This window comes from Moschus berezovskii, chromosome 26 (genome assembly GCF_049115385.1).
Source record: "Moschus berezovskii isolate FMDL1 chromosome 26, NW_MosBer_1.0, whole genome shotgun sequence".
NCBI classification, from domain to species: Eukaryota; Metazoa; Chordata; class Mammalia; order Artiodactyla; family Moschidae; genus Moschus; species Moschus berezovskii.
The window spans coordinates 21807380-21824107 of NC_142485.1; the positions used below are offsets into that span (position 1 = coordinate 21807380).

The 16728-nt window shown below is 36.7% G+C and overlaps 1 protein-coding gene across 2 annotated transcripts in view; it reads right to left on the minus strand.

The window, feature by feature from the left end:
* The window catches only part of DLC1 (DLC1 Rho GTPase activating protein), a 441468-nt gene extending 433734 nt beyond the window's left edge, over positions 1 to 7734 (minus strand). The window contains exon 1 of one of the 2 annotated variants that reach the window (XM_055416517.2): positions 7426 to 7734. The gene's annotated coding sequence lies outside the window, so the exon portion shown is untranslated. Of the gene's footprint in view, positions 1 to 6705; positions 7265 to 7425 lie in introns of those variants that run through there. The other variant, XM_055416516.2, reaches the window with a different exon arrangement.
* Between the last annotated feature and the right edge of the window lie 8994 nt (positions 7735 to 16728).

Below are 16728 nucleotides of genomic sequence, written 5' to 3' on the forward strand. Positions count from 1 at the left end.
CGTGCAGATCCCTTTGAGCATCTAGAACTACACCGTAGCTTAGGTATTTCTGCAAATAAATTCATTAATGAATGATTAATTATTTGGCATTTTGACTTCATATCTTTTCTGCAAACTCCCTTAAAATCAAAGGAAAGTACTGCTTTTGCTCTGAACTTGTTTCACTTGAAATTTTTGATGCACCAGGAAACAGCTTAAAATTAAATTTTATATCAAATGTTTCATTGTATTTTTTTATGGCAAAGCAATATGACTGAAATGCGGCTTCTGCCTTTTTGTAAAAAGATACTTCTATTCCACAACAGACATGAATTATAATGCTTTATCATCAGCATAGTGAGATGTGGCTTTGCTTTAAGTGGTCACTTTCTATTTTTAGCTTTGCTATCATTTCTAAGAACACTCCAACAGTAGACATAGTAATCACTAAATATAAATAAGAGATAGGGCTACAGCAACACAGGTGCTCAAACAGCTCGGTGACAACATGATACTGAGATTTCAGCCATTTGATAAATACAACTTTCACTGAAATCAGGAACATGAAATCATTTGAGAACTTAGTTACTTCTGTTCGGTTGATATCCTATCAGGGATTGATGCCTCTGATATCAACTTTTGTCCTCTGCTGTAGTGGTGGTTTAGTTGTGTCCAGCTCTTTGCGACCCCATGGACTGTAGCCTGCCAGGCTCCTTTGCCTATGGGATTTTCCAGGCAAGAATATGGATGTGGTTGCCACTTCCTTTTCCAGATGATCTTTCCAGCTGAGAGACTGAACCTGTGTATCCTGCATTGCAGATGGATTCTTTTACTGCTGAGCCACCAGGGGTATCCTTCTATAATTCTCAGCTTATTTTTTCATCTGCTTATGTATATTTGAGATTGTGTTTACTACCAACTGTCCCAAATACCCAAGAAATAGTTGGTGCATTAGAAACTTTCAATGATCATTGTAATAGTGATAGGAAAAAAGCTTCCATGTATTAAGCATTTACTGTGGATCAGGCCCTGTATTTGGTGTTGTCCTTACACTGTCCCCTTCAGTAATAATATTCTATGTAGTGGGTAATGTTATTATCCTATTTTATACAAAGACATTTTGGCCGGACTAAGTAATAGGTCAATGTCCAACACCTGTTGGTGGCTAGCATTTATTATCTATATTTTTTAGGAGGGCAAGATGTCTGTTAAAGAATTTTTTTCTCTTTCTGGTGATTTGCATTCCTTACTTAGGTTCTGTCTTCCCCAGTTTTCTCACTTCAAGAATAGGAATAATGAAAATCATTGACAGAAATAATAATATTGGGCTATAATAATAATGATGAGCTGATAATACATGTAAAGCACTTAATCCATGGCATAGTGCAATAATTCACTAGATACTAGAAGACGATGATGATGATGAAGAGGGTGACAGCAGTAATTCTTTTTTTTGACAGATCTTAGCTGCAGAATCCATGACTGAGGAGGACCTGGAGCTATCCCTTGTATGCCTGTGTTATTTCAATACAGATGAGTGATTTGATCACAGAGTGAAACGCCATGATTCTTTCTTTCTTGATTCATTTGACTCTGCTTTTTTTTAAAAAAAAACAACACAGAAATTTGTTTGTTATACTGTATGTGACCCAATTGGCACATACAAAGTCTCATCTGATGCTCAAAATGACCCGGTGATATAAATATTTACAGTATCTTCCAGATTTTACCAATAAAAAGCAGAAGCTCAAAGTAGATATGGGGCATGCTTGAAACCACAGAGCAGATTTCAAATGGCAAAGATGCAAGACTGAGCCCGTTTTCTGTCTCTTCCCATGAGCTTTCCAGTACACCACCCCATTTAAATTGTGGAAAATTCACCAGTGCTCTGCTCTCACTGGCCTCATGTAACTTTTAACTTTGAACTATTTTGGGATGCTCACGCTTCCCTCTGGTTCTTAATGAACCTGTAATGTCATCTTATGAGAGTGTTGTTAACCTCTGGCCTCAGGCTCTGATGACTCTTGCCAACCCCTTATTTTCCTTCCTCTTTAAAAATTATTATTCAGTCATTACAGGATGTCTGGAAAACTTTAAAAAAAAAAGTCTCACGACACCCACTCTTCAACATTGGTTTTCCTTTCCTTTCTTTCTTCTTTCCCTCCTATTTACTCCACAAACATTTACTAAAAAAATAGGTATTGACAGTACCTGACACACTAGATATTTTGCCAATTGCTGGAAATGAAAAGCAACACTTACTGAATTTCTGATCTTGCTTTCTGCTCTTCCTACTTTCTTTCTATATCATTTCTACTAATGGACTGATTCCCTCTGAATTATCTGACCTGTATTGCTAAGCCATTCTGTTATTTCAGTCTAATAAGACAACCTTTTCATACATAGAGGTCTTCCCTGTGGCTTAGCTGGTAAAGAATCCACCTGTGATGTGGGAGACCTGGGTTCCATCCCTGGGTTGGGAAGATCCCCTGGAGAAGAAAAAGGCTACCCACTCCTGTATTCTGGCCTGGAGAATTCCATGGACTATATAGTCCATGGGGTTGCAAAGAGTCGGACACGACTGAGTGACTTTCACTTCACTTTCATACATACAAGCAGTTACAACTGCTTTATACAATCCTCTATCTTCTTTCATGAACAAGTTCACTTGCATGCTGTTTACACTGCCTTTTGTTTTTTTTAAACACAGGAATTCCTATTTAATATTTTCAAGTTCACTTATTATACTTTATAATACACTGAATCAAAATAAATAATCTCTTTTAAACTAGGTTTCAAGGTCTGCACTTCACCTTTATTCTGATTAACTTACTCAAAAACTAAGCCCATCTATTTCTCAAAACTCTATGAGCTGACAAGTAGTTTAGTGCCAAGTGAGAACGGCAGAAGTATATGGTGTATTTCTGTATCCACACCAAAAACAATCTGAATTTGGGCTTCTCTATAAACCTGTTTGGCTTAAATTATACAAATAAGGGCCTTATCATTCACTTGAAAAAAGAAGGCACAATATTGATGCTATTTTCTTAAAATCTGGAGGAATTTTCCCTCATTCTCTTTAAATTCTCATGTAAAATTCTTAACATTTATTCAAATAATAACTGATCCAAATCTAAATCATCCCTCATTTGGAACTTTGCTGTACTGTAACGATATCTACAGAGAGAATTCTCATTGTAAGCTGATATTGATGCCAATTCATTCATTCTCTAAAAAGGAAATCAATGAAAGGAGGTCCAGTGGCTAAGACTCTGCACTCCCAATGCATGGGGGCCTGGGTTCAATACCCAGTCATAGAACTAGATCCCACAAGCCTTAACTAAGAGCTCGCATGCTGTAACTAAAGATGCTGCATGCACACTAAGAATCAGCACAGTAAAAACAAAACAAAACCAAAAAGATATTTTAAATGTCCCAGTTTAGAGCTGTTTTAATCCTATAAGACTCTTTCTCTATAAGTAAGATTAAACCATGCCTAAAGCATTTGTGGGCCTTCCCGGTGGCTCAGCGGTAAAGAACTCACCTGCCAATGCAGGAGACGCAGGTTCAATCCCTGAGTCAGGAAGATCCCCTGGAGAAGAGAATGGCAACACACTCCAGTATTCTTGCCTGGAGAATCCCATGGACAGAGAAACCTGAAAGGCTTCAGGTAGACTCAGTAAGTCTACCCCATGTCCCCAAGAGTCGGACCTGACTTGCTGACTAAACAAAAACAGTTTGCTGCAGGTATAGGTATGGGTAGGGGCTTCCCAGGCGGTGCTAGCGGTAAAGAACCCATCTTCCAATGCAGGAGACATGAGAGATGCAGGTTCGATCCCTGAGTCAGGAAGATCCACCAGAGAAGGGCACAGCCCCCCACTCAGTATTCTTGCCTGGAGAATCCCATTGACAGAGGAGCCTGGTAGGCTACAGCCCATAGGGTTGCAAAGAGTCACACATGACTGAAGGGACCTAGCACACACGTATGGTATGGGCAGACTTGGATAGGGCCAGAAAAATTCTCTTTTTTATTATAATGTACTCAAGGAAAAATAAATAAAGTGATGTACTACTCTCTTTTACTAAGCCCTTTAGTAATCATGCAATCAGCTATATGGGCTATTGCTGTACAGTGTTATTCCTCATCCCAATCATGTAGAGTGTGAAGACATTGGAAGTGCGGAATAGCTTATCTTTTAAGTGGTGATAACATCAGGAAATCCAATCTGGTTCATAAAAATGGGGAAAAAAGGGTCATGACTCACATTTTCTCTAACAACATGGGATGTACTAGAAATGAAACATATTAGTTTTATTAGAAAGGCTCTTGCCATGAACAGTGCAGTGTTTCAGCATGAATAGCAACATATACTATAATATATGAGGAATGGTACAGATGAAACAGCCAACTCCTCCATTTAACACTGCACTGATCAGCCATTTATTTATATACCATAACAAATTCCGCATTCTACAACTAAAGGACTGTGTAGAAGGCTCAGAGTAGATATATGAACCAATTAAAGGACTAAAAATAAGCTGTTGAAGGCATGATGAAAAGAAGTGGGTTTATTTGGCCTCAAAATGTACACATATTTTCACATGTCCATTTAGCCTTTTCACATTTCCACTGAGGTAAAAACACATAGAACTGGAAACAGGCTACAGCAATGGAGATTTAGGTTATTTAAATAAAAACATGTCTGGGTATGTAAAATTCTTAAACTGATTCCAATGGGGGGCAGTAAAATCTTTCCTGAACGTCACTGGTTGGGTTGGGTTATAATGATACCATTTAGATACAAAGATATGAATCAGACAACCTCCTTTCTAACTGTATATTTTTAAGAAACATCAGTTTAAAATTAATATAATTATTAGCATATGGATTGATTTCCTGGGCATAAACATGAAATGTAACAAAACGGTCACAAACAAGTTACTCCTTTAAAGTGTTTGTTGAAGGCAGAAGAAAACTTTTGCATTTGAGGAAATTTCATTACTTAGTAAGCTTGATTCTTTTTTAAAACCATGAATTTTCTTTTCCCCCATGCTGTAATACTAGTGGCAGCTGTAAGCCTTTTTTTTTTAAAGAAGCCTTTCAGTTTTCTGTTTAAAGGTAGCCTTCTACTGGATATGGATATGTTCATACCCTATTATGCATAATTATTATTTGGGAGCAAGGTGATGTGATATAAAGTTATCTGAATTATGACACAGAGTATGGTAGTTCCAATGTCATCTCTTCTACTAACCAGCGGTGTGACCTTGGACAGGTCATTTTTCAATGTCATACTTCAGCTTCTTTTTTGGCACCTTTAAGACAGTATTAGATGAGGTGACCTCTCATATTTTTTTCCTTAAAATTCTATTGAGGAATTTTATTAAATTATAATTTAGAAAAGTCAATATTTTATTTTTAACATATTAAACAGATTCTTTTTTTATCACTTTTAAGTCTCAACATGACTTAAATTGTTAGTGAATAGTTAGAATTTGTCAACACAAGTTATTCTAGCATAAAATTTAAGCATGATTAGCTAATACAGCAAATGGTCACCTTATACCATGTCAAAGTTTATGATGAAAATTTTGACTTCATATGATCCAACTGTCAAATAGCTTTCATATTTCATTTAGGATATTTTGTGTTCATCTAATAAATTTGGAAATATGCATGGCTATTTATTTCTTTCATATATCTTTCCATATTATTTCTATAAAATAATGGTCTTCATTCTGAATATTCAGAAGTATAAATATAACACTATATTATCTAGTAAAACTCTCTGCTATTTCAGTCATTACTATATTTCTTTCCTTATACACCGCACATGTAAACATAACTTAAAAACACTACAGTCCAGTGGAAATGTAATTTTATGATTACATGAATTATGGACACAGATCAGCTTTTCATATGATTCTAGTGATTTACAGCAACCTCAAAATGGTAATAAGGAATGTCATTGTCATTGAGATTTACTTTAATTATTCAAAAATATTCACACAGAATTTGAGCAGTGAATAGTTAATTCAGGAAAGTTGATATATATCAAATCTAATTCTGGTATTTAAATTTTTAAAAATCAGAGTAAATTCTATTTAGGATAGAAATAAGTTGCAAACTTTCATGTGTTTACTTTTTTGAAGAATAAATAAACCATTTATTAGCAAGCTGTACATTAGCAGTTTGACCTGTAGTTGAAACTGGGTGGGGACATACTGAAGAATCCAATCTTCATATTTTAAACGAGACACAAACCTTTCTTTGAAAGATGCATTATTAAGAAATAAAGTCATTCTAGTAGGATCTACTCTTCTGTTGGCAAAAGACGGGGAAAGAAAAAAAATCATTTACACCTCACACTTAATGTGTGACAATAATGTATTTGTTTCACAAAAGTCATATAATAGGGAAACTGGTCTTCTGGCTCCAGTCATAAATAAGTTAAGGATGAAAAGGACTTGAAAATAAGATCTTACTTTACGGAGAAAAAGAGTGAAGTCTCCCTGGAGCCTATTTCCGAATTGACATTCTGCTAAAACAGTTTGACCCACAGTTTTCTTCTTACTAAACCTTTTCCACTTCTGATTTCGTGGCTCAGCTCTAAGACCCAGGAAATCACCACTCACTCCGTGCAAGATGCTAACATGTCTCTCAGTCTTTCTGCCTCTCTGTAGATTGCCTCAAAGCGGAGAGATAGATAGTCCACAGCGTCTTACCTCGACGAGGAGGAGCTGAAACGCCGAGGCATGACATGCTTCAACACTCAGCCTAGGAGAGGAGTCCGTCTCCGTTATTTTCTCCAAAATATAAGTTCACATTTCGTGGTTGAGATCATGGCTCTATTCTAAGCGGTTCTGCGCAGTGTGTGATTCTAACAAAAACAGCCTCCGCAGCTGGAGGGAGCCTTAGCCGAAGCCGGAGTCTGTCAAGGCGTTCCTAGTGACTTCTGTCTAGTAAATTCAGACTGATGTTTTGCAAAAGGGGCCTCCACAACCAGGCCCAGATTGCCTGCGAAGCATTTCCTGCCTCTGAGTGGTGTGCGTGTGAGAAAGACTGAGCCGGGAGGAGGGGAGGGGGGAGCCCTGAGGCCGGCGATTTAGGAGTTCTGATTTTACACAGAACTGAAGTGAGTTTGTCAAAACCCTTGAGGTGATTAGCTGGAGAGTCATAAAGCCTTAAAGCCTTTTTCTATCCCACACTGCTTATGGAAAAAATAAAAAAGATAGAAAACACAGTTCTTTCCTTCCTCTACAACTTTTCCACTGTATTCAGTGTATACACACAATGTAATCAAAATACCTTTGCAGGACTCCTTTCAAAAGATCTTTTAAGGGAGCAAGATGCAGTTAGAGTTTTAATACCGTAATTCTTCTAAATTTGAAAACCTTTTGACCGCTCCTTCATTTAAAATGCTGCAGCCAGATTACACACCGTACCTGAGAGCTGTTAAGTGAGATCCTAGGAATCCAGCAAACAGAACGTTTTCTTCAAGGTCTCTGATCCCAAGAATCCTTCCTGGAAATAAAGTAGTTGGTGTCAGGGCCCAGGCAGCCTTGCTTCTGGCCAGAATACTCCAGTCACACACATCTAGTGCTGGAAAAGCAGAAGACAGACTCCATCTTGATCCTATTACAGTCTTGCTGACATTAACCACTTGCAACTGCTTCCATCCCGCAGAACAGAGTCTGGGACTCACATCTCTCAAGCAGCTCACAGTATCTGTATCCTTCCTCCGACACAAATGTTGTGAACTATCGTCTGTTTATCTTTTCTGCTTTCTTATGCCTCCACTGGATGACTTCCTCCTAGCTGCTCTAGGCTGGGAACTTGGACTACCATTTGGTTTTGATTAAAACCAGACAGCCAACTCTGGAGAATGTAGGGAATAAGCTAATGGAAACTGCAAGTATGGCTTTAATTAGTGCATCAATTAATAATAGATGTTCGCTCCTCTTATAATAAGATGACACAAATATCAAGGCAGAGGAAGCTCAAGTCGTTTCAGGAAAGAAGTTGAACCAATTCTTCCTTTATGACCCAGAATTCTCTTTGGGGAAAGTGGAAGGAAAGAAGAGTGGTGTGGCCTTGGGACATCCAGGTTGTGCAGAGGCCAGTGCAGCAGGCTGGTTGTTTATACCAGAGAAACAGGAAACAGCATCTCTGAGTTTAATTATCTTGCTTGGTTGAAACTGTTCTGTAATGCATCCCTTCTACTTTATTTACAATCAATGGATACTCTTGCTGTTTATGACATAGGTATTTCTTTCAAGGATTAGTGATCAGCTTAACCTGATCATTGGGTCTACATGGGGCTTGCAACTACCCAGAGATTTCCAATAATGAGAGGAACAATCCCAATTTATATATGATAAAAGAGGAACATGAAACGGGATACAAGAAATATTAAACCTATTAGCCCTAGACCTATGTGGTACATCTCTGAAATTGTAAGCAGTTTTCATTATTTACATTTATTCTCTAATTTTTATAAAGACTGACAGACACCTAAATAGCATAATAATCATGTTTTAAGTACTTCCTGATACTACTGAGGAGATGAGAAGTCAGAGTATTATGTTATAGCCACTATTTCTTTTCTTATTGGGTAGCTAAAATCTCTCAAAATTAGTGCAAAGCATGGGCTATCAGAAATATCAAACCCAATGCTTAACATTTGGCTTGTATGTTAAATTTGGTTAAAACGGTAAGTGGCAGGGATAACATTTTATACATAATTTTCAGATGCTGCTGCTGCTGCTGCTAAGTCACTTCAGTCGTGTCCGACTCTGTGCGACCCCATAGACGGAAGCCCACCAGGCTCCCCTGTCCCTGGGATTCTCCAGGCAAGAACACTGGAGTGGGTTGCCATTTCCTTCTCCAATGTGTAGCATTCAAATAACCTGGAAGGAGAAGCAATTTTTAGGAGTTTATCTCAAAACATTACTGATTAAAAAATGAGCATTTAGATTCCTTGAAGTTAACCTTCAGCCACAAGAAGGAAGTCCACAGCTTCATAAATTCTTTGAAGGGTCATTTATGTTCATATTCAAAATACTTCCACTGAAACTATTTAATCTTCCCAACTATCATTGTGTGTATTCTTATTTTTATCTTACAGATAAAGTATTAGAAATTTATGAGAGTAATTTTCTCACAATCAAATGATAGACGTAGCCAAGTCTACTTTGAAACCCAAATTTTCTAACTGTAACACCCTGAGTTCAACTGTCTCTCTTGACTCTCTCTTAATTGCTGTGTGAAACTAGGAAGACTTCTTAAACTCTCTGAGTTTCAGATTCCTCATTATAAATAGGGACAATTCCACATAACTCCCAGATTGGAAAATAGGATTAACTTTATATACAGATATATTTATAAATTTATCTCTTTCCCTTCAGAAAACACTGGAGCAGAATGGAATGAGAATTGTTGTGAGTTCTTTCCTAAAATAACGTGCATATCTCTATACCTATCTGCTTGTAGCTCTGCCTCTGGTAACAGAGGGCACTCAATAAATGTTCTCACTCCGCTAATTCTTCTTGACTAGATTCTCCTCCTGAGTACTATAATCCCCCTCTTGTATAATTTAGCCTTGTTTCTGTTTATATTGGCCTGAGGAAACAACAAAACCCTGTTCACATAGATTTATAAATGGTTTTTTAGATATCCAGATACTCTTATTAGTAATTTTCTCCTTAACGTTCTCTTCCCTAAACAAATAATACTTCATGATTTACTCTATTATTTAGAAGGATTACTTCCCAAATCTTTAATCACTCTTATTTATTTTTCATCCTTCAGTTGCCTGACTCCAAACAAATCCCAGAACTTATATTCTCATAAATGCTTTACCAAATATGAGGATAAAGATAACTAATGAGATCGTTTCCTAAATATTTAACATAGTGTCAGGCACATAGAAGGGGTCCAAGATATTTGTCCTCTTCTCCTGTCCACTTGTAAATCTCAATACAAAACTCCTTTAAATGTTTGCATATTATTCAGCTAATAAAATATGGTAGAGGGGCAGTTAAAAAGTTGAAAGCTAAGTATCAGGAAAGGACTCTGGCTCCAAAACCAACAATCATGATGACCCTATCTGAATTACTTAGCCTGCATAAACGTTGGTTTTAGTCTCTGGATCTAAGGGTTTTCCAAAATTAGAAATGATAGTTCATGTCAAGTCATTAGACTTCACGGCTGGTGTGGCAGTCATTGTTATCTAGAATTATTTTTACCATTTAAATAATTGCCCTTTTCATGTTTTCATCTCTGTTCTATGGTTGTTTTCCTGAAGACTTTTATCTATTGAGCTCAGTTAAATGCATACGTTTGGAACAATTTTATTGGTGGAGCAATTAGGCACTTTTATTTTTTTTAAAGAAAAAGGAATTGCAGAATGAGGATTATAAGCTGTTGTGAAGATTAGCTTTTTTTCCATGCTGTTATTGTTGTTCAGTCACAAAGTTGTAGCTGACTCTTTGTAACTCCATGAACTGTAGCACGCCAGGCTTCCCTGTCCTTCTTCCCATGTACTAGGATCTAAATAATAAACACTGGCTATGATTGGATAGCTAATCCTCAGCTATCATTGGGAAATTTAAATCTGCACCTTTAAACAGAATTGTTCAATGACTCTGAAGTCCAACAACCTTTTGACTGTGCAAAGTGGGACCTATCCTTTGAAAATAGTGTTTAACCCTTTAAGAATTGAGTAGCAAACATCATTAATTCAGCACTCATCATTTAAAATTTGTGATACTGTTTGTATAAGCAGGCTTTTATTTTTCTGTTTTAGTGAAAGAATAGTGTCCTAATAGTAATGAACTTAAAATTAGTATATAGAGAGACTGAATGTCTTTAAAGCACTTTAGAATTGTACACACAAGTACCTGCTGTGCTTAGTCACTCAGTCGTCTTCAACTCTTTGTGACCCCACAGACTGTAGCCCTCCAGGCTCCTCTGTTCATGGGGATTCTCCAGGCAAGAATACTGGAGTGGGCTGTGATGCCCTCCTCCAGGGGATCTTCCTGTCCAAGGGATCGAACTCCTGCCTGTTGCATCTCCTGCACTGGCAGGCAGATTCTTTACCTCTAGCGCCACCTAGGAAGCCATGAAGAAACTGTCTATGAAAACTGATCCTTCAAAAATCTATGTAAAAACTTTGCTTGCAATTTATTGGAGTAACCACATGTGTGTCAGAGCAGTAAAGATGTAGTATTTGATAGGTTTCTAGTTATTTTTTCAGCAATATTTACATGCAGTTTCTTCCAATAGGCTCATTTTGATAGACACATACCAGTGTAGGAAAAAAATACAATTTTGTAGTTTTAATAATCTGCATATGCATATTAGTTTTGGATCAATGTTGTCAATGATCCAAATTTTGGAAAGTTCTTGATAAATGTTGATTTTTTAATTTTTTATCATTGATTTTTGAGCAATGTAATTTTGATTGGTTAGTTTTTGGATCAATGTTGTCACACTTTTGACACCACATTTTGCCAAACATTTAGTATTCATCCAGAAGAATTTATTAAAGGAACACAAGTTTGACGTTAAACTGACAAAAGTAGCAAAACCATATAAATTCTCCAAAACCCATTATATCTGCTTTTTGGATTATTATATACATTGCTTCCCTTCATTGAAAATGATTACAACTCAAGAATAGCTATGAAAAAAGTATACCGATAAATTCCAAATAGAAATTAAAACATAAACTTAGAAAACAGTAAAAAAAAAAAAAAAAAAGAAAAACTACATTGGCACAATATATATGGTCTCCGAAAGCGTTGACTCTCCCTGCCTGTTCAAAAGGGCCAGGATAGTCTTAGAAGCATGAAGATCCCAAGCCATGAAAGATACTTTAGAGAGGTCTAGGTGTGCCCAGCTAGTGGAGGCGAAGGTTAGTTCTATGTCCCACAAAGATTTGTTCTGTATGAAAACTTAGGCTAACTTGGCCATTTGGTACTCTTTAGCATCCTTGTTGAGGTTAACATAACGTCCTCTGAAATTCTCATTTCCCTGTATCTTTAGTCTATTCAAAAAATGTTTCCTCTTCTCTTTAGGCTGAAAGCTCATGCCCACTCCAGCTTCTCTTGTTGTCCTTTCAAATGCTCTTATTGTTCTTATACATTGTCTCTTGCATCCTCTGTTTGCCTGGAAAAGGTGAAACTATCTGCGTCCAGATTTCTTCATCTCATAAAACTTCTGCTGCAGTTAAATCTCTACCCTTTGAGAGTCATTTCACCTGACTCCTTATCCTGTACTCCAGCATCCAGGGCAGCGTCCTCAGTGTACCGCTGGAGGGGGAGCGGCAGGGATAGGAGTCATGAACTTGTTACCAAGGCTTGTAAACTTGAAGGAATATCTGTTCAATTTCTGTTAAAATACAAGTATACTTCTCATATTTGTCTCTTTAAAACTGAACCACTGGAAAGCCTCAGAATACTTATCGAGTGACATACTTAATATCTGTCCCCACACTCAAGCAATATTTACTTTGTATTTGCTATATTCATGCTACTGTTCTGTGCACTTAGGAAATATCATTAAACACCACCCAACCAAAAGGAAAAAAAAGGACTTTGCCTTCATGGACCTTAAAATGGAGGGTAGAGGATTAGTAATGCACAACAGGCATAAATATATAAATTATCTAGTATAAGAATAATTACTAAGGGAAGCAGAAAATGCAGAGCATGATTATGAGGAGTGAGGGACAATCGTGTTACAGAATTAACTAAGGGATATCAGGGGAGATCTCTCTGAGGAACTTTTTAGTAACAGTTTTAAAAGGAGACGGAGATGGCCATATAGATATCTGAGGGTCATAGAGTCTAGGCAGTGTAAACAAGATCCTTAAAAAGAGTGTGCCTGGCAGTTTCCCAAAGGAAATCAATGAGGCTGGGATGGAAGGAGGAAAGGGCAGAGAAGGACAAGATGCACTCAGGAAGGTAAGGAAGAGTGAGTGAGTTAAGTGGTGTCTTGTCAGGACTTTGGCTTTGATTATGAAAAGTGGTTCCCTGGCAAGGCTGAGTGGCAAGATCTGCTTTATATTGTAATGGGGTTACTCTGGCTGCTGTGTTAATAGGCTGAGAGGAACTAAGGGCCAAAAGAGGACCAGTTAAGAGGTTACTATGGAAATCCAGGAGAGAGTCATGAAGCGCTCTGATGGAGGTGATGAGAAACGTGAACATTTTTTGGTGTGTGATGTCAAGAGATCTTTCCTGAAGAATTAGATATGCTACATAAGAAGTAAAAGTGGAGAGATCTTGGTGTATTCTGCATACAAGTTCTTCATCAGATGTTTTGCAAATATTTCCTCCCAGTTTAGTTTGTCTTTTCCTTTCTTAACAGTGACTTTTATAAAGTGAAAGTTCTTAATTTTGAGAAAAGAAAAATATAAACAAAAATTTTCTGTTATGGATTGTGTTTCCAGTCTCAAGGCAAAGAAATTAGGTTTCATTGCCCAATCTAAGATCACAAAGATTTTCTCCTATATGTTACGCTAGAAGTTTTATGGCTTTAGATTTTACATTTAGGCTCTTTGATACATTTGAAGTTAATTTTTTATATGCCATAGTAAGAAGGTGAATTAAACTTTTTTTTTTAATGAGGATACCCAGTTGCTCCAGTGCCATTTATAATAGCTTTCCTCCACAGAATTGTCTTTATCCCTTTAACAAGAATCAATTGACCAAATATGTGATGTTCTATTTCTTGACTCTATTCTGTTCCATTGACCTATTTGTCTATCTCTTATGCAATACCACATAATATTCATTACTGTAGCTTTACAGTGGGATTTGAAATCAAGTAGTGTAAATATTCTAACTTTGTTCTTTTTCAAAGTTGTTTACATAATCTAGGACGATTGCACTTCTATATGAATCTTAGAAGCAGCTTGTCCATTTCCATGAAAATGCTTACTGGAATTTTGATCAATTTAGGGGAGAAGTAATATCTTAATAATATTTTCTTCTGTTTCATGAACACAATCTGTCTCTTCCTTTATTTAGGTTTTTAGTTTCTCTTACTAGTGTTTCCTTCTTTACACTGTAATAGTTTTGCACATTTTTGTCAGATTAATCTCTAAGTATTTCATATTTTTGAGACTATTGTAGATGGTACATTCCAAAAATTCCGTTTCCAATTGTTTATTGCTGTTACATAGAACAGTTTATTTTCGTATTTGAATTTGTATCCTGAAAACTTGCAAAACTCACTAATTTCAGTAGCTTTTTGAAGATCCTTAAGATTTCCAACATAGATTATGTTGTATGTGATTAGATAGTTTTGCTTCTTTTTCAACGTGAACGTTTTAATTTTTTAATTAATTAATTTTGGCTGTTCTGGGTCTTCATTGCTTTGCACAGGCTTTCGCTAGTTGCAATAAGCAGGGACTATTCTTGGTTGCAGTATATGGACTTCCCATTGCCGTGGCTCTCTTGTTGCTGATCACGGACTCTAGGCACACAGGCTTCAGTAGTCGTGGTTCAGGGGCTTAGTTTTGCCACAAAATATGGAATCTTCCCGAACCCGGAATTGCCTGCATTGGCAGGCAGATTCTTTTCCACTGCACCACCAGGGAAGTCCTGTTACTTTTTTATTTGTTTTTGTTGTTTTATTCCACAGGCTAGAATCTGCACTAGAATGTTGAATAACATAGGTGAAAGTGAACAGTTTTGTCCTGGGTCTAAAGGAGAAAGCGTTGGACTCTTACCATTAATTATGATATTAGTTGCAAGGATTTTTTTTTTTTTTTGTAGATGTTCTCTATCAGATGAGAGAATTTCCCTCCATTTCAGTGGTTCTCAACCAGGAGTAGGGTTTTATTTAATAAGGATGTTTACAGATGTTTGGAGATATTTTTTGGTCATCGCAACTGAACAGAGTGGTGCTTCTGGCTCCAAAATATACTGTAATGCACAATTACAGTTTGCCACAACAAATGATTACCTGATCCAAAATGTCAGGTTCCCACAGCAAATAATTATCTGACCAAAGTGTCAACCATGTTGAGGTTGAGAAACCCTTCCCTACTTCAAGTTTGTTGAGAGTTCTTTTTAATCAGGAAATGATACTTCAATCCAAAAAAGATTTTTCTGAATAACATTTTTATTTTTTAATGTGCATAAAGTTTTTCTAAGTCTGTTAATGACACTGCATGTCATCAATTGATTTTCAAACTTTAAACAAATCTTACACTCCTGGCATAAATCATTGTTCACGCGCTGTCATGTCCAGCTCTTTGTGACCTCATAGACTGCAGCATGACAGGTTTCCCTCTCCATCTCCCGGAGCGTGCTCAAACTCACGTCCATCGAGTCGGTGATGCCATCCAACCATCTCATCCTCTCTCCTCCCTTGTCCTTCTGCCTTCAATCTTTTCCAGCATCAGGGTCTTTCCCGGTGAGTCAGCTCTTCGAATTAGGTGGCCAAATTTTTGGAGCTTCAGCTTCAGCATCAGTCCTTCCAGTGGATATTTAGGGTTGATTTCCTTGAGGATGGACTGGTTGGATCTCCTTGCAGTCCAAGGGACTCTCAAGAGTCTCTCCAGCACCACAATTCAAACCCACCAATTCTTTGGCTCTCAGCCTTCTTTATGGTCCAGCTTTCACATCCATACATGACTACTGAAAAAACCATAGCTTTGACTATATGGACTTTTGTCAGCAAAGTAATGTCTCTGCTTTTTAATATGCTGTCTAGGTTTGTCATAGCTTTTCTTCCAAGGAGCAAGCATCTTTAATTTCATGGCTGCAGTAACTGTATGCAGTGATTTTGGAGCCCAAGACCTTTGTCATGATGTATATTTCCTCATATATTATTGAATAACTTACTAATATATTGTTAAGAATTTTTTCAGCTATGTTCAAAAGGGTTAACAGTGTGTTATTTTCTTGTTATCTTTGTTGTTGATTTCTAATTTAATTTCATTATGACTGGAGAATCATTATGGATGATTTGAATTTTTATTGAGTTGTTTTATGGCTAAAGATAGAGTTCATTTGAGAAGAATGTGGTTTTGGGTTTGTTTTTTTTTTTTGGTAATGTTTTTATAGATAAAATACCTGATCAAAATCCAGAGAACTGAAAAACTTTAACCACTATTCTGTCAAGCAGGAATGAAATAGCATCTATTATATATAAACTGGAGGTATATAATCAAAGAACCATTAGTTTCAATGGGTTATCAGCCTTGATAGAAGTGATATATAAGCCATTAGTAATAAAGAACACAATTAGAAGTGAAAGGTTGTTTCTCAAACTCTTGGAAAATGTTGATAATCTATTCAGTATCCAATAGGACAAGTTCCCATTTGTATAGTATCACTTCTATAGCCTGATCTTAAATTTATTTTCTTGGATAAAGCAATATACAACAGTGTTTTCTTTCATAAATTGCAATGACCAGTTTCCATTTTGTATAAGAAGAGAAATAACTTTTAAACTTTAAAATTAATGTTTTCATGAAATTATATATCTCATTTTAAGTTGGAGGAAAGTATGTTGGGCAGAAGGGAGCAAAACCATTGCCAAAATTCAAATGTTAGAAAAATAGTTCAAATGAGTTTGTAAAACATGTGTCATAATAGGTGTCCTCTATCTTTATGTTGGAAAGTTGAATTTCACTGTGAAAATAATCCTATTGTGGAATAAAATATAGGAGAGTTTTCTCTCCTTATATTAGGTATTAGTGGGTCAAAATGGAGTGTCAATTACAGTTGCCA